The 21,338-nt window shown below is 43.1% G+C and overlaps 1 pseudogene across 1 annotated transcript; it reads right to left on the reverse strand.

Moving 5' to 3' along the window:
• Positions 1-572: 572 nt before the first annotated feature.
• LOC311491118 (thiamine transporter 2-like) lies at positions 573-12,253 on the reverse strand (annotated as a pseudogene). The gene is made up of 3 exons: positions 11,993-12,253; positions 7,651-8,339; positions 573-775 (listed from the first exon to the last, which is right to left on the reverse strand). The product of its transcript is annotated as a thiamine transporter 2-like (transcript).
• Positions 12,254-21,338: the final 9,085 nt, after the last annotated feature.

The raw sequence follows: 21,338 nt of genomic DNA on the forward strand, positions 1-21,338 counted from the left end.
TCACGCCGAGGCAGCATCCACCTGTCACTCAGAGCTGCCACATCTTTAACAATGCATAACCATGATACTTGGTTTAATTTAAAAAGGTGAGTTATATATAAGCTTTCAATACTATGCTATAAACCTGTTTATTTCTGCTGTAGAGTTTTACATCATTACCCGACTCACTTTTGGAGCCAGCCTCTAGTGGCCTATCAAGAAACTGCACATTTTGTCGCTTAGCTTTGGCTTCATTTTTCTCAGCCAGTGACATTAGCTGTAATAAGAACTCAAATATACAAAGAAAGTTCAAATTTAAGGTTTGGCCAACCCACTCAAAGGGTTAATGACACATTTCTGAAGTGATATGGTAACATTAGTTATGGTAACGATTTAGTTGGGATATTTATATCCTCCACTCATTCTTCCTTGTAAGGCACATTTTGTTTTCACGATGAATTAGTAGCATCATAATTTCCACACATCTGATTGATGCATATGTTCACACTGATATATTGTGTTTTTCTGGATTACTAAACAGCGGCCCCAGTGCAGACATCCGGCTGCTGACAGACTGTGTTCATAACATCATCTTACGTGCAGATGGTGGTTAGCGGCGTGTAAAGCGGTTTGAAGAGGAAGAAGAAGAAGAAAGTGTAGCTGATCCAGATGCTGTCAGCTAGATCCATCAGGAATACAGTCCCAGCGATCAGGAACGGGAAACCCCCGAGGACCAGTTCCCACCACTCAGACCAATCCGGAGACTTACGCCCCACAGCGACAGCGGCTGCAGCTCCTAAAGGACAACATGGTCGCTCTTATAGGGGAGAGATTTTTTGAATTGAAATAATATCTCTCCCTGCTGCTGAATTCACAACAACATACCACACTTAATTAATAAAACTTAATCTACAAGACTATTGCAGAAATGGGCTAATGAGTCCGTGATGGGGTTAGTACACACATGCTGCACTAAATCCTCCTTCATGTCTCTTCTAATGATCAGTTTATGACGAAACAGCATCAGAAAGGTTGTAATTCAACTGGAGGATCATTAAGGAGGATGTAGTTTGTGGTGCTGAATTAATTAAACACTTAAGTGTTCCTGTTCTTTACCCTTGCCCACTGAATTAATAGGAACATGTGCGGGTACAACACAATGCAATTCAATAGTACTACAAACCACAGCCTCCAGAATGAAAGTACACTTGAATCAAAAGCTCTCAGAGTTATTTTAAACAAACGCTGAATACCATAACCTTCATGTTTTTTTAGTTGTTCCTAAAGTGTTTTTGTGTGTGTGTCTGTGTCAGGCTGCATCCTGCTGGGGATGGCTGCTGCCATCAAGGAGTGTCATTGCTATGGGGTGGGGGTGTCTGGTCTGGTCTAGGTGGGTGCTGCATGTCTAAGTAACATCCACATGAAAGCTAGGTCCAAAAGTTTCCCAGCAGAACATTGAATTGTCACAAGATGGTCAATGTTATCCACTTCTCCTGTCAGTGTAAATATATGTGTGTGTGTGTGTGTGTGACCCCCAAACTGGGGGAGTGGCTCCAACAGATCCCAGGAACAACATCAGAAGCCTCAGTCCAGAAGAGCACAGTCCTAGGAACAGCTAAGACACTGTGCAGAACCCTCAAACTCCCAGGCCTCTGGTAGAGGACCCGAGCTTGAGGATGACACAGATACCACCCCAAGAGGGTGAGAGGGATGTCACCTTATGATAAACAGAGTCTATAGGAGGATTAGAAATGTAGCCGGTGACAGCTAACATGGTCATATGGTGACCTACATAGAAATACAGCAAATAGATAAATTGTTTATGGGTCTTGTTTTGTGTTGTGTTGTTTGCTGTTTACTGACTGCAAGCAATTAGAAAAAAATAAATAAAAATATTACATCTGACCGCTTATAGAAGGTTATTTCCATAAATCTTAAATAACAGAAATTATGTAAAACAGATAGATAGATAGATAGATAGATAGATAGATATTTCAGGTCCTAAATGTTTGCAATATACAATAATATATAAAATATAAATAAGTGAAAAATACAAGATAAGCTATGTACCATTATATATACAGTCAGAAGTAAGTATGAACTTAGTAAGTATGTGAACAAATAAATAGAAACTGTAATAGAGAATGTATTAATCCTTCCTATGTATGTAATATACATTTACTTTTGTCTCTATTTCCTGTACATTTGTTCATATGCAGATTTTGTACATTTTTTAAAAGTGGTGTTTCTCATTTCAGCCACAAGGTGGCACAGTGCAGCCCTGATACATCACAAGGCTTTTATTCATTTAATTTTTTTATTTATTTTTTGTACAGTACCACATGTGAGGAGTTGTGACCTTTTTCCCTACGGATGGATGTGAAGCTGGGGACTTCAGTCAGTGAATCTTTGAAGCATTGATTATTTTCAGGACACCTTCTTTTGTCCTCTGACATTCTCTCCGCGTCCGTCCCCTCACTTTCTGCCTCTTCGTCTCACATTGATTGAACTGGTTTGCTACGTATTCATCGCATGTTTCCCTTAACTGTGGCGGGCCTCTGAAGGCCTCTCTTCTAATTGCTGGAAGTTAAATAAGAACTAAACCTGAGTCACAACTGAGGAGAGGCGAGTCAAAGTACGGAAAGCCCTGAATCCCCCGGAGACGCAGATCCATTCACTCAAAGCTCTTTATCTACTGAAATGCAAACAGGGGCTGTGTATTTCCTTTGATTCTTGGGCCATTTCTGGTCAATCAGCCGCTAATAGTCCAACATAAACACCGCCCAGCCTGGCCTGTGTATCTAAGACGTATTTAATCAATCCCCCTGGCTCTGATTTGCAGACTGGGGTCAAACGGAGACTGAATAATTAGAGCGGTTTCCAGAGCGGTGTCAATTGGAGGCTTAGCGGGGTCAGCAGGAGCTACGGTAGCTCTAGCCTACAACTTCATAGAGCGGGATCAATAAAGCTGCAGGGCTCTGCAGGAGTCCATGTTAAATACCTGACTGATGCACACGTCTCGGTTTAATTGGATATCTGTGTTCATTACATCATTTAAATCGTGTTATGTCGGAATGCACAAAGGAGTTTAAGGGATGCTGAAATAAGGCACTGCACTATAATAAGCAGTTTAAATAAAAATTACCATAAAACTGTTTATGCAAGAGAAGTGCTCCCTGGCAAATGTTCATCAGGGGTTGCAGAAGCATCACGGTTACAGTTTATAAAATGCGTCAGTATGTAGGAGTGCATGTCAATGTGTCTGTGAAGGCAGGTACTGTGTATCCTCCGACACCCTCGCTCTCTGCCTCACACGTGCGCAGCGTGTGCACAATATCGGTGCTAAACAAAGGCGCTGAATCTTCTCCGGCTCGTTTCCAATGCTTTCTGGTGACAAATGTCGTCTCTTGTATTTGATTAAAGGGGTACGCTCGTCGCCCACCGCCTTGTAGCTGACAGCTGGTCACTAGTGCACATTCCTGGCTCCGGTTGCCTAGGTAACCCTCTTGTATATTTCCCATCCCAGATATTTCCGAGTGAAACAAACAGAGCTTATTAATATTGCCAGTGTATGTATGTGTGTATGGAGCAAGCCTATGCAGTAGTATTAATTCACCAACTTTTCTTCACACCTCACCTCTTTGTGCTGACAAAAAGAAATCACCGTCAATGCCGGCTTCACTCTGCGCTCCTAGCCCGCTATCAACATGGTGAATTTGGTGGTAGGACAGTGTTTCCTTGCAGCAAACATTTAATGAACTGTGTCATAAATCGCATTGCCTCAAAGTTGAGATAAGACCAACTTGGTATCCACATGCACTTTGCATGCCAAAGGTTTTTTTTTTAACCGACGGCTGCAACAGCTCACTAAAATTCATTAGGTGTTTTGTTGCACAGTGCTGCTATGTTTCTTCCTCAAATGCTGAAATATTGTTGTACATCATAGCCTAAGCAAGTGGTGTGTATTGTTGTGAGCATTTGAATATGTGTACGGGTAGCGTGGTGTATGCGTCGCTCTGCAGTTGCACTTGCAAAATGCACATTGCAGCAGGTAGTTCGTAAATGTCCAACGAAGTTACTTGTATTCAAAGTACTGCAAAGCAGAAAATAGAGAAGATCTGGGAGGAGATAGATTTAAAAGGTATGGACACACCAATCTGATATTGAAGAACTACTGGGAACAAAGGCCGACAGTGGAGTCTCCTGTGTCTGGGTCACAAAGCTGTACTTAGACAAAGACTCAAAGTAATGGCCAGTAAGGTGTGCGCCTGTAAGAAAGAAAATAATAGGAAAGCAGGAAGAGCTACAAGGAGCTGGGGAAAGCTGGCTTCTCCTGGATCATGGTTGTCTGCCTTTTATTCATTCTAGATGACCAAGTCATTGAGAAAAAAACTGATCCAGTCTGGGGGCCCTCTGTGGATCATCCCACAGATACTTGATCAGTTTGGGATCTAGTGAATTTGGAGGCCAGGTCAACACCTTGTGCTGTTCTTCATGTTTTTTTTTTTAGTTGTTCCTAAAGTGTTTTTGTGTGTGTGTCTGTGTCAGGCTGCATCCTGCTGGGGATGGCTGCTGCCATCAAGGAGTGTCATTGCTATGGGGTGGGGGTGCCTGGTCTGGTCTAGGTGGGTGCTACATGTCTAAGTAACATCCACACCACTGAATATGTCATAATGTTATGGCTGATTGTTGTATTGCAAACCAAATAGATCCCTCTCATCGACTCGTTCTGCTGCTCATTCAACAGGCCGAATTGTCTAAAAGCTGCCAGCGGGGGTCCAACTAGTGCCAATGGGAGACATCCTGACTTCAAGCTGTGTTTGACACTTATTAGATAACATCCTGTATGTGGGCAGAGTTACATTTTAATTGCTACACTCCTAAATCCAATTGTAACTATATTTATCACACACGCTTTGTTCCGAAATAAATGAGAAAACCTTGTACATCTCTGACCTGGTGAAGGGAATGTCCTCACTTAAACTCAGAATCTCTTATTCACTGACTTGAATCAGGTGTTTGATGTGTAAAGGACTTGTAAATGCTTTTTAAGGTAAGGAGACGGGGTCGCGGCTCTCTGCAACTCCTTCATCTTGACAGTCATTCTACACAAAGCCAACACTACGGATTGTGTTCTGCACAGACGTGTTTCTTACAAATACCAACGAGCTTCGAAAAAGAAAAATGTTGTTTTCAAACTCCGCTGCATACAGTTAATAATATGCTGAATATGAAAACAGTAAATTATGTGGAGCTCTGGCTCCATATTTTATCACGTCGGCAAGCCGTGTTCATATTTTCCCTATCGGTTTCCAGCAGGTTTTTTTCCTCAGGGATGTTTTCTAAGTGTGGAATAGAGAAATATACAGGAGGAATCTTTGGGGAAATATCAGACACGGGCCCTACAGCTTGACTGCATGTTGGGCGGAACCATTTACAAGTGAAAGGCATACAGCTGGATGTGGTTTACACAGAGTAATTGCCTCTGGTTTCTGGGGAATACAGAAATGTATCAGTACTATAATCAATAAAAGTGCACTGGCTGGACGGCGGCAGCTGCTATACCCATACGGGCATGAGAGCAGGCAATTAAACAGTCTAATTAATGCTGCTCCTATTGTCTGCTGTGCTTTGGGGGGTTGTGAAATACTGATAGTAGAAAGGGATTGTGTTTTCTTTCTTTCTTTCTTTCTTTCTTTCTATTTATTCAGTTATTTCTGCGCTGCACAACGCATGCGATTTAATGGAACTGTTTGGGCTCGCTTCCACCGAACCCGAACCAGCGGTTGCATTCATTACTGTATACTGCAGTGAAGCGGCTTTCTGAATCTGAATCTGAATAATTCCTTCACCACTTACAGCCGCACATCTGCTGGCGTAACACTTTTTTTTAATCTAACCTCGTGTCTGCCGCATTGTCGCCTTCTGGGAGATTTGACGCAATCATCGGCGGAAGCGTTGGCAGATGGTGCTTTTTTCTCGTCGACAAACTTCTAAGATGCACCAATGGGTTTGCCATATTTTTTTTGTGAGGGATGAAGCTTCTGGGTTATGGAATGGCGGGGATGGGGCAGTGGTTCCCAGTAGTTTTCTCTTTGAAAGTAAGAAACTTTAGAAAGTTTCCCTAAATGTTCTGTAAACACAGCAGGTTACATAAATAACTGTAAAACGACTGACTGTGGTCCAAAGAACAGGCAAAGGAAGCCGGCGATACGATTCTACAAGCTGACGCCCCAACACTTGTTGCGTGATGGACTTGACACGCTACAAACCAATGTATTTTTTTAAACGCTCGAATAATTCCAGCTCAAAATGGCTTTACCCAATGATATGTCCTTGTTTAATTAGTTCATGAATTCACTAATGAGACAAGCACGAGCGCTTTAGCAACACCTCAACGTCGACTTGCCGACAGGGTAGCTGGCCTTTTGTAGCTTTCATTGCTCGTAGTGTGAACGTAGCATTATGCCTCTGCACCGTCGCCTCTGTGTGGCTATTTTTAGGTAAGTCTTCAGTAAATCTCCCGGCCTATACACACATCTACACCTGCATTCTGATCCTTACGGTAAAAGAAATCAAATCAATTCACAAATCAGTGGCGGAAAAAAAAAAACCTTCATGGCTCAAATAAGTACCTCGAATGTCTACGCCATTACATTACAAAACAAAATCATAGAAAATTAGCTGACATCCTCAGATTTATACAGAGTTTATTTTAGTTGCTTTGGATTCACAACTTGTGCTGGCTGGCTCGTTGACTTATTATAGCAGGTTTCAGCGGCTGCTAGCAAACCAACCACTCTGCACTATCTGCCCTGCAACCGAAGACAGAAAAAGAAAAAATAACGATAAGAATGAGTGACTAGATCATGAAATAGTGGATTAAGTTTCTACAGAAACATATATTTCTGCTTAGGAGGCATCAAAATAAGAGATTTTTAGACTTAAATCAATCAGGTGGCCAGAAACATGCCTCCAGCTATTGTGTTACATACGCTGTATGTGTACAGGCAATTGTTGGTTGAAATGGTTCTCGTATCTACTTGAAAAGATGTTGCGTCACCAGTTTGTTGCACTACCCCCAACTGACCAAAATCACTGAATGCAGGCTTAAGGCTCATTTAGAGTACTGCGGGACATAGACGCCGCAACCTACGTACGTAGCCTTCGCTGGTGTGAGCCATTTATACTTGTGCGCTAGTAAGTCTGGCTCGCCCTGTAAAAACGCCACCCAAACACTAGTCATCGCTGTGCCTTTTTTGCCAGTCAGGTTAATTTTTGGTTCTACTTCCAGCTTCGCTTTCAACAATGGCGACTGAAACATTCGGTGAAGACGAGTCATACAAACATTTGTATCTCCAAACCTCCTCAGTTAACCTTTCCTTGATGTGTTCCATATTTATTGACCCAAAACAATCAATTTGAAAATTGCAGAGATGGAGAAGCAGCCGGAAATACTAAAGCGGAGACACACTACTACCAAGCGGACCAATCACAGCTCTTGCAGTCTGTGTTGCCGTGGCGTGTAGTTACATTTCTTGGGAGGTACACATCAGCTAGGGCGCTAGGGTCTGCGTAGGGTCAGTAGGTTTGTATCCACTACTGGATTAAACCAAAAATACTGAATTACAATGAAAGTGTGGAGGCAAAATCTATGGTGCCCTAGTTTACCTGACAATGTGCAGACAGCATCCACAGTGAAGTTATGTGGCTGCATATGTACCCAGAGGAGCTGGACGTAGCCTGGAACCTGGTAGAAGCCGCACCTCCCAGTAACTACCCATATGCAGAAAAAGAGCACAGCCATAGAAGAATAGCATTTCTTACAGTCCAGCATTAGCCCTCTGAACAGCCGTACAACATGCTCTGCAGCCTCTTCACCCAAATGAAAAAGCCTCGCCTTTCTGAGGTGTCAGCATCCACACCCGGGTCTCTCTGCTGTGGTCCCTTAAGAAGTAAGCTAGTCTGGGGCATGGAAAGGAAAAGGGAGGCTATCAGCATTATGAGACAGACAGAGATGAGAGTCACAAGTGTTAGGCAGTGTAAGGATACTCCACCAAAAGACACTAACAGTTGGGCCAATGAGGCACCCGCAGCGTAGCCCAGCAGCGTGGCCGCCCTGACATAAGTGGTCGCCCTCTGATAGTAGCTTGGCTGCACCACGCTGTAAATGTAGGCGAAATAGGCCACGGCCACTGCCACGGCAATGCTGTTGCTGAGAAAGGCCAGCTGAGCCGAGCGGAGCACCGAGCCAACCTGCAAGACAAGTTCCGGAGGAAGTCTGTGACAAGGAGGAAAGGGACCAGGAGAACCAAGCTGGAGTAGGTCCACACGGGATATGGATGAGGGGAGACAGGGACCTCATTATTTTTAGAAAATGATCCTCCGATTGTAAGAGTATCTGTGGATTCGATCTAGAAATTACTTCTGCATGTGTATGATGGAACAAGAAGCAGCTTGAATATGGTGTTGAAGCTGAGAAATCTGAATACTATGCAAGTAAAAACAGTGGCTTCAGCTCAATAACCATCAATTTAAGGAAAGGACTGGTCATTAACTTGCTCTGTTCACCAACCTGTAGCTAAATGTGGACGACAGCAGCCGGTCGGTGTTACAATTCCATATAAAATATTTTATCCGCTGGTTTAATTTTTAAACAATGGCAATTAAGATTTAGTCCTGGGTTCCGTTTTCCTCCAACACCACACTGGATTCAGAGAAAGCAACACGCCATCCAGCACGACTGTACTCACCATTTGCTCTCTTTCTATAATGTATGAATATAATGCAAAAGAACATCTGCCTCTGCTGCTGTTGCTTCACGTTAAAAGCAAAACACCAGGTGGCCCTTAACGTGGAGTAGCCACGGGGAATGCAATGTATTTGTCAGCGTGGTTAATGAAACCTGACTGTTCATCAAAAACGCCCGTATGAAACAAGGAAACTGTCGTATTTTTTTCTTTTAAGGTAGTAATGTTATAGAAATAAACAGCTGCACACACGTTTCCAATATCAAGCAAGGTGAATGTGTTTGAATGTGCATGGAAAAGGTATGGAGAAACAACAAAAAGAGGAAGCCAGCTGACAAGAGGCGCTAAACAGAAAAAACAAGAAAACAAAAGTCTACAGCGATCAGGCATAACATTATGACCACCTTGCTAATATTGTGTAGGTCTCCCTTATGCCTCCAAAACAGTTGTGACTCATCAGAGAATGGACATGGGCCTTCTGTCTGGCAACAGGATGTTGTTAGTGGGGGGGCCTTTAAAGGGGAGGGGCCTCTGTGGATCATCCCACAGATACTTGATCAGTTTGGGATCTAGTGAATTTGGAGGCCAGGTCAACACCTTGTGCTGTTATTCATGTTTTTTTTTTTAGTTGTTCCTAAAGTGTTTTTGTGTGTGTGCCTGTGTCAGGCTGCATCCTGCTGGGGATGGTTACCACCATAAAGGAGTGTCATTGCTATGGGGTGGGGGTGCCTGGTCTGGTCTAGGTGGGTGCTACATGTCTAAGTAACATCCACACCAATGAATGCCAGGTCCAAAAGTTTCCCAGCAGAACATTGGATTGTCACAAGATGGTTCAATGTCATTTACTTCTCCTGTCAGCGGTTTTAATGTTGTGGCTGATCGGTGTAAATGCACCTTAACACCGTTAACAAAAAAATTGAATGAAATAGTGCAGTTGTTTACCCTGTTATTAGTCAAATTAAAATTAAAAGTACATTGTTGGTATTTCTGGAACACTACATTGAATTGGTGACGTGTGCACTTTCTTTACAAACTTATTAATTTATTCCTCTAACTTCATATAAATCTCAAAAGCCACTCGGGACCACAAGTTGAGTGGGTCATTTGCGTCACACGTGGTTGAGCATCTGATGAGTGCACCTTGAGCTGATCCGCTATAATTTGTGGGAGCAATGCAGACCTCATTCCTCGTGCATCACGCAGCGATTGTCATTGCGGAGGTGTGAAGGACCCCATTTATTTTTCGCGGTGCCACCACTGAGGCGTGGTGCTGGAAGCGCCCCCCCCTTTAGCCTGTGGCGAACTTTTATTCCGCCACTGATGTCACTCAGTGCCGTATGAGCATGATGGCGGGTCTGAATAATGCTTGCATCACTCCTGTTGTACATATGAGGAGGAAATAACATGAGTTAATAATGACATAAAGGAATGAATATTACATTATGGGCTCTGCCTTTAATATGGCACTCATGATAAATGATTTATACAACATGACATAGCTTTACTTAAGTGGTTTACACATTTACCCTCTGGGATGGAGGGATGCCTGTCAATAATTCAACGTGTTTTTCTGTCCCAACACTTTAAGCATGACGGTACAGTAGCTCTTATCTTACTACCAAATTAATAGGAACTTTGACTTGTACCTATACGTGTGCTTGCCTTAGGCTGATTTCTAATGATTAGCTTTGATTACAGCACACATTTGCTGTGGCCTTGTTTCCATAAGCTTCTGCAATGTGACAAGATTTATTTCCATCTAGTGTTGCATTAATTTTTCACCAAGATCTTGTATTGCTCTCTATTGTGCAAAGCCTTCTCCAGCACATCCCAAAGATTCTCAATGGGGTTAAGGTCTGGACTCTGTGGTGGCCAATCCATGTGTGAAAATGATGTCTCATGCTCCCTGAACCACTCTTTCACAATCTGAGCCCCATGAATCCTGGCATTGTCATCTTGGAATATGCCCGTGAACATCAGGGAAGAAAAAATCCATTGATGGAATAACCTGGTCATTCAGTATATTCAGGTAGTCAGCTGACCTCATTCTTTGGACACATAATGTTGCTGAACCTAGACCTGAGCAACTGCAGCAACCCCAGATCATAGTACTGCCCCCACAGGCTTGTACAGTAGGCACAAGGCATGATGGGTGCATCACTTCATCTGCCTCTCTTCTTACCCTGATGGTTCTCCACTATCCTTCCAGTTTTTAATAATGCGTTGGACAGTTCTTAACCCAGTTTTAGTAGTTTCTTCAATCTCCTCAGATGTTTTCTCTGCGTGATGCATGCCAATGATTTGACCCTTCTCAAACAGACTAACATCTTTTCAACGACCACAGGATGTGTCTTTAGACATGGTTGTTTAAGAAATGAGAAGCTACTCATTGCATCAGTTGGGGTTAAATAACTTGTTGCCAGCTGAAAGATAATCACCCATGCAGTAATTATCCAATAGGAGGCTCCTACCTATTTGCTTAGTTTAATCCAGGTGGAGACGTTTTCTTTGGCCAGGCAGTGTACAATACAAGATTAACTTCACAGGAAATGGACACACGTTTTCGTAGCTGCTGCCCGCGTGGATTCTGGTTTTGTTCAGCTTTTAAAACACGAGTTTAAGAAAGAAAAACGTTACGCTAACCTCCATGTTTCTGTCTCTCCTGGATGTTTACCCCAAATGGGACCAGTCTGTTCTGACTGGGATATTATTCTGATTATAAGCGGAATGCTAGTGTCCATGTAAACACAGCAACTGGAGGAGGGACACCTATCAACAGCATGCTCAGTTCAGTTTTAATCTAACTACTGCTTAAAATCCAAGAATAGAGATGTTGCTTGTACATATGGTACTTTGCTGGTGAGTCTTTTCCCCTACTTTGCTTTTGATTCCCTCCCTCTCGGGTCAAAAGAAGGACAGAACAAAAAGCAGAGAAGCCTTCGGCCATGATGTAGGAGGTTACATGTAAAAATGTCACAGAGCGGTAATGGAAACAAAACGTCACCCCTAATTTAAACCGACACTTTCCTATATTGAATTTGGGGCACAGCCATCTGACTGCCAACTGCGTGTGAAAATCAGTGCATTAACAATTCAGATCGGCATGTGTATAATTATACTGACACATATATTTTATATTCGCTGACAAACTAAATTTGTAACCTGTAATTTAAAACCTTTCGCATTAAAGAGCTGATAATTATTACAGCGTCACACATCATCTTTTTTATATATATATCTATAACTTTTTTCCATTTATTTACATTATTCTTATAGTATATTAGAATAAAATCTACCCAAACGAAAGATGGAAGCACCATCGTCTTTTCCTCCAGCTCCGTGGTGAGATTCTTGCAAGTTCCCGTGAGAAACTCCGTCATGAAGGCCTCTGCGGGCCTCATCACGGAGCAGAAACCGTAGATGCAGAGCAGCACGGTGGGGCCCACCCATCCAGCACGGCAGGCCCCCGTAATGGTCCACCCAGCAGGGCCGGTTGCAGCACACTCCCCGCCACAAAAGCCCATCGCTCCTCTACCGCTCCCCGGGGACGTCTGGCGGCATCCGGCGAGAGCACAGTCTAATTCAGGCAGTTTAATGTGTTGAGATACAGCAGCCCCAGATAAAGCCAAGGTGAGACTGACTGCGAACACGGAGTCACCTGCTATTGCCATTGTTGTTCCTCTTCTCTGAAGTTTCCGTGGCTACGGCAAGACGGGGAGGGGGAAAAAAGAAACGTGAGGCTGTGAGTGAAGATGCATTAAGATGAAATATGAGGCGGTGAGCCCCAGGGGCTCCAGCGGGTTATGATAAATACTGTCTCCTGTTCTGTCTTTATACAAAAACACCCTCATTCTTGCAGATACTGTGAAAGGGTGGAAGTCAAGCACGAGGAATATGTATGAGTGTGTGCAGCAGCAGCACGGAGGTGTGTTTACCTGCACTCAGTGTGTCCATACTGTGTGCCTGTTTAACTTCTGCCAGCAGAGTCCAAGCAGTTTGATGCAATGCTTCGACATCAAAGCCATAAGCAATAAATATCATTTCTATTAGAATTTTCTATTCTTTTTTGGCATATATATACACATATAGATAAAACTACAATAACTGCTTGGACACATCCACAAATATTACTCACATCCGATCAGATAATCTGTAGCATTTTGTCTCCGTGCCCGTTATAAATAACGAGTCCCCAACTTTAAAGTCGGCGGCGGCGGAGATTCCCCGCTCGCTCAGCTGCAAAATTCTTAATACTCGGGGAGAGAAATAAGTAAGGCAATCACACCCGAGATGAGAATTACCGTAGTCTGTAATTTAAAATATCCTGCGGCGAATTATGAGTCACCAGCGGGGTGTCAACAGAAAGCTCTGCCTCAGCTCAAACTGTCTCAGGCTGTCTCCGCGGCTTCATTCTCCACATCAAGGTCGCGGCAGAGGGAATATTCGTGTTCGTATAGTTTCGTGTCGTCATATTCATTAGTGTGTGTGTGTGTGTGGGCTTCGGTGGCCACAGATGGAGGGAAATGTTTGAAAAATGTTGACCGCTGGAGTGGTGAGGGTGTAAAAGTGCTTGGAGCTGTTATTACGAGTAGCACTCCCTGGATTTGTTAGTTACATTCTGATGGATCATTTTTGCCTTGATTTTGGCAGTTTATTTTTTTATGGCAGCCTTTCTGTGACATTCATAAAACTCACAGTGTTTTATGAATGTCACAGTGCACAATCAATCCGATGTCTCGTACACCTTCTATACATCAGTCAACATTATGACCACCTTCTTAATATTGTTTAGGTCTCCTTTGTGCCTCAAAAACAGTTGTGATTCATCAGAGAATGGACATGGGCCTTTTGAGGGTGTCCTGTGGTCCTATGGGTTGAGGAAAAGGGCCTCTGTGGATCACCACACAGATATGTCAGACTGCATTCTGCTGGGGATGGCTGCTGCCATCAAGGAGTGTCATTGCTATGGGGTGGGGGTCCCTGGTCTGGTCTAGGTGGGTGCTACATGTCTAAGTAACATCCACATGAATGAATGCCAGGTCAAGTTTCCCAGCAGAACACTGAACTGTTACAAGATGGTCAATGTTATTTATTTCTCCTGTCAGTGGTTTTAATGTTGTGGCAGATCGGTGTATATCCAGCCTGTGGTTGAAAAAATAAATAAATAAAAAGCTTTTTGGTTTAGGGAAATATGGTGGTGTGAGTTAAATATAAACAAACTTTGCATAACCTTGCAACTAATTGAATAAATGAAGAAGAAGCTGAATGCTCCAGACTTTTGTTGCTCCAGGCAGCATTTATATTACAACTCAGATCGTCACCGAGAACTTCATATCTTCAGCATCAACATTTTGCAGCTTGCCAGATATGTTATCAGTTTATCAGTTTACTTATAAACACATAGAAGTCAGGGGGTAAAGCATATTTGCAGTTTAAAGTTGTTGTATTGTGCTATATGTCAGACATTTTGAAGGAGAGCGTATTGCATGTGAGCATTAGAAGTACCTAAAACCATCTTCGAAACGATAACTAATGCAGCAGCAAAAGCCTTGAAGAGTGTATTTACACATTAGATTTACTTTCCTTACGACCCCAGCTTGGTCTAGTACATTGTATAGATGTCTTCCCGTTTATCCCCGTACTCCTGCCAGACAGAATGTGTGTATGATTTAATTCTTCACTTGGAACTTGAAGGTCTATGTTCTCACGCCTCGCTGTTTGTTTAGCCAAGATAGTTTATCTACCTGCTCATTCCCTTCAGCGTTGACACGAGCACTGATCCAAAGGAACCTTTTCATTTTCTTTGCCCACTAGTGATGTGTCATGCGTAAAAGAGACGGCTCTAAGAGACGATGCTTGGTAGTGAATCAGAAGAGCCGATCCCCATTGAGTGAGAGCCGGCTCCCCACTGCTTTTATTTTTTTGCCTTTTGCCTTTTGCTCTTCACCTCTGCTCAGGTGAGGGTGGGGTGGAACTTTGTTTTGATGGGCACGCCATGTGGCCAGTAACGTGCGAGGACTCAGGATCATACCATTACGTGAAATCACAGAGAGGGGGATAGAAGCTGTGGCTTACGAGCGCACGTAGTTTACGAGTGACGCCCGTAAAGGAAGCAGCATCCGGCTGAAATTGGGAATAGCAGAGCAGAGTGTCTGCACTGCAAAATGAAAATATATTAAGAGCAGGTTCCACCACAAACCTGCACAAGGACATTTGTACCGTTTGTTTACCGAGTTTGGTTCTGTTTTTGCTTGTGTGGATTTGATTGCAGTGTTTTGTTCATTTGAAACACTGAATGCAATATGTGTTTGCTGTGTTGGGCTACAATATTAGGCTATGAACAATACTAAATAAAGAGCCGTTCAGGAGCTGAAAGATTTGGCTCGTTTTTGGGAGCCATGGCACACGAGCCGGCTCTCAGAAAAGAGCCAAACTTCCCATCACTATTGCCCAAGTGTGCATCCCCTGCTCGCGTTATTGTCAGAAGAAATGAAAAGGGGATTAAAAGAGGTTTACTAATTACTTACAGAATGTCTGGGGGGGGCGTCTGCGCGTGCTCATGCGTATGTGCGTAACAGTGTGTGCGTTACCTGGAGCGGAAACGCAAAGATAACCTGATCTTAAACCATCATCCTACTCTCTGAACTCATTAAGCTCCCGACTATCTCTCACCTGCAGTCGTATTCCCATTCATTTAAAGCAGACAAAGCTGAACCTCATTCTTTTCTTCCTTCTTCTTTGTAATATGTTCTGCTCTGATGGGATGATGAAGTCTTTCATTCTAACTTCTTCTCCATCTGGAGGTTCATGCTTAGAGATAGTGTTGGATGTGTATATACATATATATACATATATATATATATGTATATATGTAATTTTTTTTGTGATGGCTCCAACAGAGTGCAAACTGTGGGAGGCGATGGCAGGTAAATGTAAATGAAACTGCCTGCTGTGAACAGTTGTGCCAAATGGAGCACAGCGTGGTGAAGGACATCTAAAGGCTCATGGCACCATATTCCTGTGTCACCTGCACCAAAAAAAAGAAGAAAAAAAACTTTAGATGAGGCCGTGATGAATTAGATTTTGAGGTTGAGCACATTCTGAGATTGACACTTTGTTGAGTAAGCTCTGAAGTGCACTGGCTGACCCCTGTTGAGCCCGGGCCCCCTCAAGCAACCCTCTCCTAAAACCTCGACGCAGCAGCGAAATCTTCTCTCCAAAATATACCTCTTAAAAATCTCAACTATGTCAAAGGGAAAAATCTATTTTCTTCTCAACAGCTCAACTGCACTTGGGTTACTCAATTTCCTGTCCGTGCCCTTGCTTAGTGTTTCAATTAACCTACTTATCCTTTCTTCCTCGTCGCTTCCGAATTGCAGCATCTGACACGGCGCGTGTTCAAAGGCAACCAAGATGCATTGATTCCTAACGCCTCACAGAACCAAACCTTTCTTCCCACAAGCTCCTTTTCTTTTTCTTTTTTCCTTTTTTTCTCCCCCCACTTCTTCCTCGCTGGCAAATCATGCGAGGCTGCTGCAGTCGGGAACGTGTGTGTGTAGGGCGTACTGTATATTGAGGTGTTTGTGAGGCTCAGATAAGCATATGTGAGCAGCGGTCCGCCTGCGAAACAGAACTCCCACTGTGTCGAGTTGATAAGACGTGGAAGTCCAATGGGTTTTTTTGTTGTTTTTTTTCTCTCAACAATCCGTTATGGCTCTTTGGACAAAGAGTTGTACTTATAATAAGTGGTCTGAGGCAAGTTTCTGCTTTAGACAATGAACAGGAACAATATAATCAGGCACCACGTGCTTAACGTGAACATATGGCAGCACTTAATCTCATTTTGTTACCCTCGAATCAACAAAAGATAAATTAATATGTCACAAAATGTCATTTGCTTGTCACCTGCGTGTTCTGTGACCCCCCAAGACTCGAGTAATTTCACCACATTTATGACCTACTGTATGCAACTCATATTCCATCACATTTACCATAATATACTAGGTACCAGGATTGTACTATAAAGATAAAATCTTTATCAGCCTTTATTTCAGGCTGCATTTCATTCCAATACGCCGGATTGGATTGGCAAACATCCAGAGACTTACTGCCCCAACATTTCTGAGTGCCTTCTCATCCTCATTGAGGATTGGGAGGAGAGTAAAAACAAGCTGTAATCGTCCAGTTGATGAGGACATCTCTGGGCCGGGAGCTGTAAAAAGTGCCGGCCCCCGGCGACACTAGATGGAGCTCTTGCTTCACCGAGCGCCTGTCAACGCGGCGCCCTCATCTCTGTGACGGAGGGGGTGCTCGTGACACACTCCTGACAATCCTGACAGGCCCGGCCTCATACTTGTGAAGCCGAGGACGGCGGCGGCTCGTGATTGACACGATGATGGACAGACAAACCGTGAAAACCTCAAAACCAGCTGTCCTTGCTATGTGGCCATCTGCCGCCTCCCGTCTAATTGGATGACGAGCGCTACGATCGGAATGCGGGCTCGATTGCTAAATATTTTGCTCCCATGTGTTTGGAATTATCTTTTTAGTGCACCCATACAGCATACAGAGGATAGATGCAGCAGAATTGTTAATAGCGGTGTCGGTGGAAGCGGGAACAATCAATAGATCATAGCTGCAGCTGACGGCATCTATGATCTATTGACAGGCTTGTGTTGAAGATATAACTTGGTACAGACTTATATGAAGAGCTGTGTTGCTGGCTTACAGCTAAGCCCCTCTGACATTTTGTTCAATCAACTACTGGGTAGCATTTCCTGACACTGAGCAATATTGTAAAGATCCAGGATTTCACAGAATGTAGAATTCACCTACAGTAATGCAGAGGAAAAAAAAAATATATAAATGCTTTATCTCCCAACTCTGACCTGAATCTATAATATAATGGACACCTCCATCTTGATATCATTGCTTGGATCAATAACGGAAAAGATACGAATCCTACGGTGTGCTCAATTTGTCATCGGGGCAACTTCAGATTTTTCATTCTGCCCGTCAGTCAGATTAAAAATGAAAAAATAACCTTGTTCATCACGGATTCTGGTGTTGCGCCGTCTGCGGCAGCCCTGCTGAATAAGCCAAATATGTTCTTACGACGTGCACACATTAAAAAGGGTGACATCCATTCTAATACCTGCAGCTAATTTCTTACTCTGGACAGCCGAGCGAATCAAGAACTTCGGCGACACCGTGTTGCGGCAACCGCAGGAACAGAACAGAGGCCATCAAGCCCGATGAATATTGATATGAAAAGCAGGAAACGAGAAACCTGTGGAATTCAAATGTCACTGAATATCATTAGATCAAAAGCACTCCAAGGAGCAGCTTCCGATCAACCCAAGCGGACCTACGGCTGTCAGCGCCGAACCCGACCCCGTGACATTTAAAAGGGGAAACAAGGGATGTTTTCTGCTGCCCCGTCGCATCAAATGACAGTAGTACCTCCAGGTGAGTGTGTGTGTGATGGCAGTGATAGCAGGAATTCCTGGTGTGCAGAAATAAACTCTCCTGGCCGTATTTGTTATATGCGAACGGAAGCTCAATACCCGTTCATTCTTTTTTTTTTTTCAAAAAAGCAAAAATATTTTTTACAAGGTTATTCTGTGCATCAGCATGGTGACTAAGATTGTAGAGACAGAGTGTTTCCAATGCCAGGAACAGTACATTTTGAGCAACACACAAGTCTGACCTCAAAGAAAGAGGGGCAAATGAGAACGCAGCACCACGGCGCAATTGATTTTAGTCTGAAATACGCTATGCAATCAACTAAATTCCAGAATGCATTAGCACGATTAGCAGAAAACACAATCAGCTAAAGCAAAGTACTTAACTGACTAAAAAAAAAAAAGAAAGAAAAATGAAATGTAATGCAACTCGATGACACGTAACGAAAGATGTTACAATTCACCCTGAGAGAATTATGATTTTTCACACGGTTTTATGGTAATGCGTTCACATCTCCAGTTAATTGTTGTTGCACAGACGTAGGGACTTGTAAAGACAACTTCTGGAGCTTTGCCTTGTTTTTAAGGAGGTCACAGATGACTTCAAACTAAATAAACAAGGCTTAAAGAGATAAGAACACACACACAAAAGAACAATTCACTATGGGTTAATATCTACCTCCAGTAATCTAATAATCACATGTTTGACAGTGTTGCTCTGCGCTAAATGCTAATGCCACGACGCTAACATGCTGCCGTTGAATAATTAATCATTATTCTTCCTTTATTGATCCCTCATGGGCAGATTATGTCTTATGCATTTAACCCATCCATTCGTTCACATTGCAGTGTGTACACTCGGAGCAGTGGGACGCCACCTGGGGGTCGGATATATTGGGGGCACCTCGGCCATAGACCCGGTGGATAGACCCAACCTGTGACCTTACAAAAACTGCCAATGAAGCTCTCAATCTAACCACTACTGCACAGCTTCCAAGGTGTTATTTTGGTGAGGCCATGTTCCGGAGAATTGCTGTGATGACTCCGAAGTAAAGGTACATTATGTTACATGCTCCGCGAGAAGTTTGTTCTCGCTCCTCGAGCTGCGAGAACAAAATGTCGTTCTCACAGTTCGTTCTCGACACAACACCTGAACAGAACTCGTTTCTTGTGTCGTGTCTGGCAACTACTCTGTGATTGGTCAGAAATTGGAAGTGGGTGTGGTTAATGCAGAAAAGCGGAAATGCTAGCAACCACTCTGTGAGCTCCCAGATGCTAATATTTGCAGTGTGACCGCTAATCTCTCCCTGGGTAGAGATCGGCATACTGTGTGTGGGTGCATCCTGAATGAACGTCGTGATCCGACAGATGCGGTCAACGACATCCTGAAATGCTGCAGTGGGAGGGCCTTGAATTTCTTATGAATTATAAATGACCTTGCCAGAACCAACTTTGTTGAAAAAGAACGTATTTCTCCATTCTTGCAGAGTATGTAACGGGCTTTACACTAGTAAATGATGAGAATGGTATTTTTAGTATTTCAGACTTGTTAATAGGTATTGGTAAGGACACTGTGGTCCATTGATCACATGGTTATATTAGCCTTAAAGTTTGTGCGAGCCATTTATACTTGTGCGCTTGTCAGTCCGCCTCGCTCTGTAAAAATGCCATCCAAACGCTGGTCGGTGCCGTGTCTTTTTTGCCAGTCGGGTTCATTTTTGTTTCTGCCTCCTGCTTCACTTTCAACAATGGCGACTGAGACTTTTGCTGAGACCAGTCATACAAATGTTTGTATCTCTGGACCTCCTCAGTTAACCTTTCCTCGATGTGTTCCATCTTTATTGAACCAAAACAATCAATTCGAAAACCGCGGAGATGGAGAAGCAGCCGGAAATACTAAAGCGGAAACAGGATACTAGTCAAAGTCAAAGTCAAAGTCAGCTTTATTGTCAATTCTGACATGTGCAACACATACACAGGATTGAAATTACTTTCCTCAAAGGCCTACTGTGCAGCAACTTAAACACAAAATGTACAAATATGAAATGTAAAAATATAAGGAAGATATATATATCTATGTATCTATATATACATACATATACACACCCATATACATATACACATATATACTACACGCATACATACCTAAAAAAAATAGAATAAAAATAGAATGAGCTGCAAACTACAAACTAAGGCTAATGCCATAGGTCATACTACCAAGCGGACCAATCACAGCTCTTGAGATCTGTGTCACTGTAGCCCGTAGTTACTTTTCTGGGGAGGTGCATATCAAGCTATGGCGCTAGGCTCTGCGTATGCTCTGCGCTATCGCAGTAGAAGTCTAAACCGCCTATTAAGGTGAGGCGTTGATTCGTGCTAAATGCTAATTTCATAATGCTAGCATGCTGGTATTTAGGATGTATAATGTTTGCTGTCATTAGCTTTGCATAAACCAAAGTACACGGCATATCTTAATCTTGACTTGATAGCGTTGCTGGATGATGGATTACTAAAGTTGTATGGAAGCTCATCCGTGCTGGGCTCTGCTCAAGTCAATCTTTCTTTGCCACCATCAGCAAACAATAGTGCTTGCTCTGGGGGTTTTGCTCTTAATGCACTGTGAAGCACCTCCAGACAGTATATATTGTATTTGATGCTATATATATATATAAATAAATAAATAAAACTGAGAAGTGAATTAAATTTCAAGAGAATCATTGTGGCGACAGCTGAAGAAATGAGTCTCGGAGTTTGTGCTGCGGTTTCTCCTCGTCACAGAGAGGTCACTGATTACTTAATACCACATGAACACAGCCCTAAACAGATAAATGAATAGAAAAAATCAACTCACTATGGCTATATTCATGCTAGTTAGTTCATATCTATTAGAGGCCATGCATTAGAACTCATTAGAGCTCATTTGGGAAGGATGGGAGGTCCTTGGCACCAATCAATCAAGGTCACCGCGAAGACGAAGCCATGCCATAGCTGGAGGGCTCTTAGACTGATGAGTGTCAGCGGCTTTGGGTGATCGCTGGAGGGCTAATGTTCTCCTCGCTGGGCTCCCCCTCCCTCCTCTTCCTCCTCACAGATGAGTGCTGTTCTGACAGGGAGAGCTGCAGGAGGAGGAAGGAAATAAAAGCTG

The sequence above is a fragment of the Chelon labrosus genome (genome assembly GCF_963514085.1).
Source record: "Chelon labrosus genome assembly, chromosome: 7".
Lineage (NCBI taxonomy): Eukaryota > Metazoa > Chordata > Actinopteri > Mugiliformes > Mugilidae > Chelon > Chelon labrosus.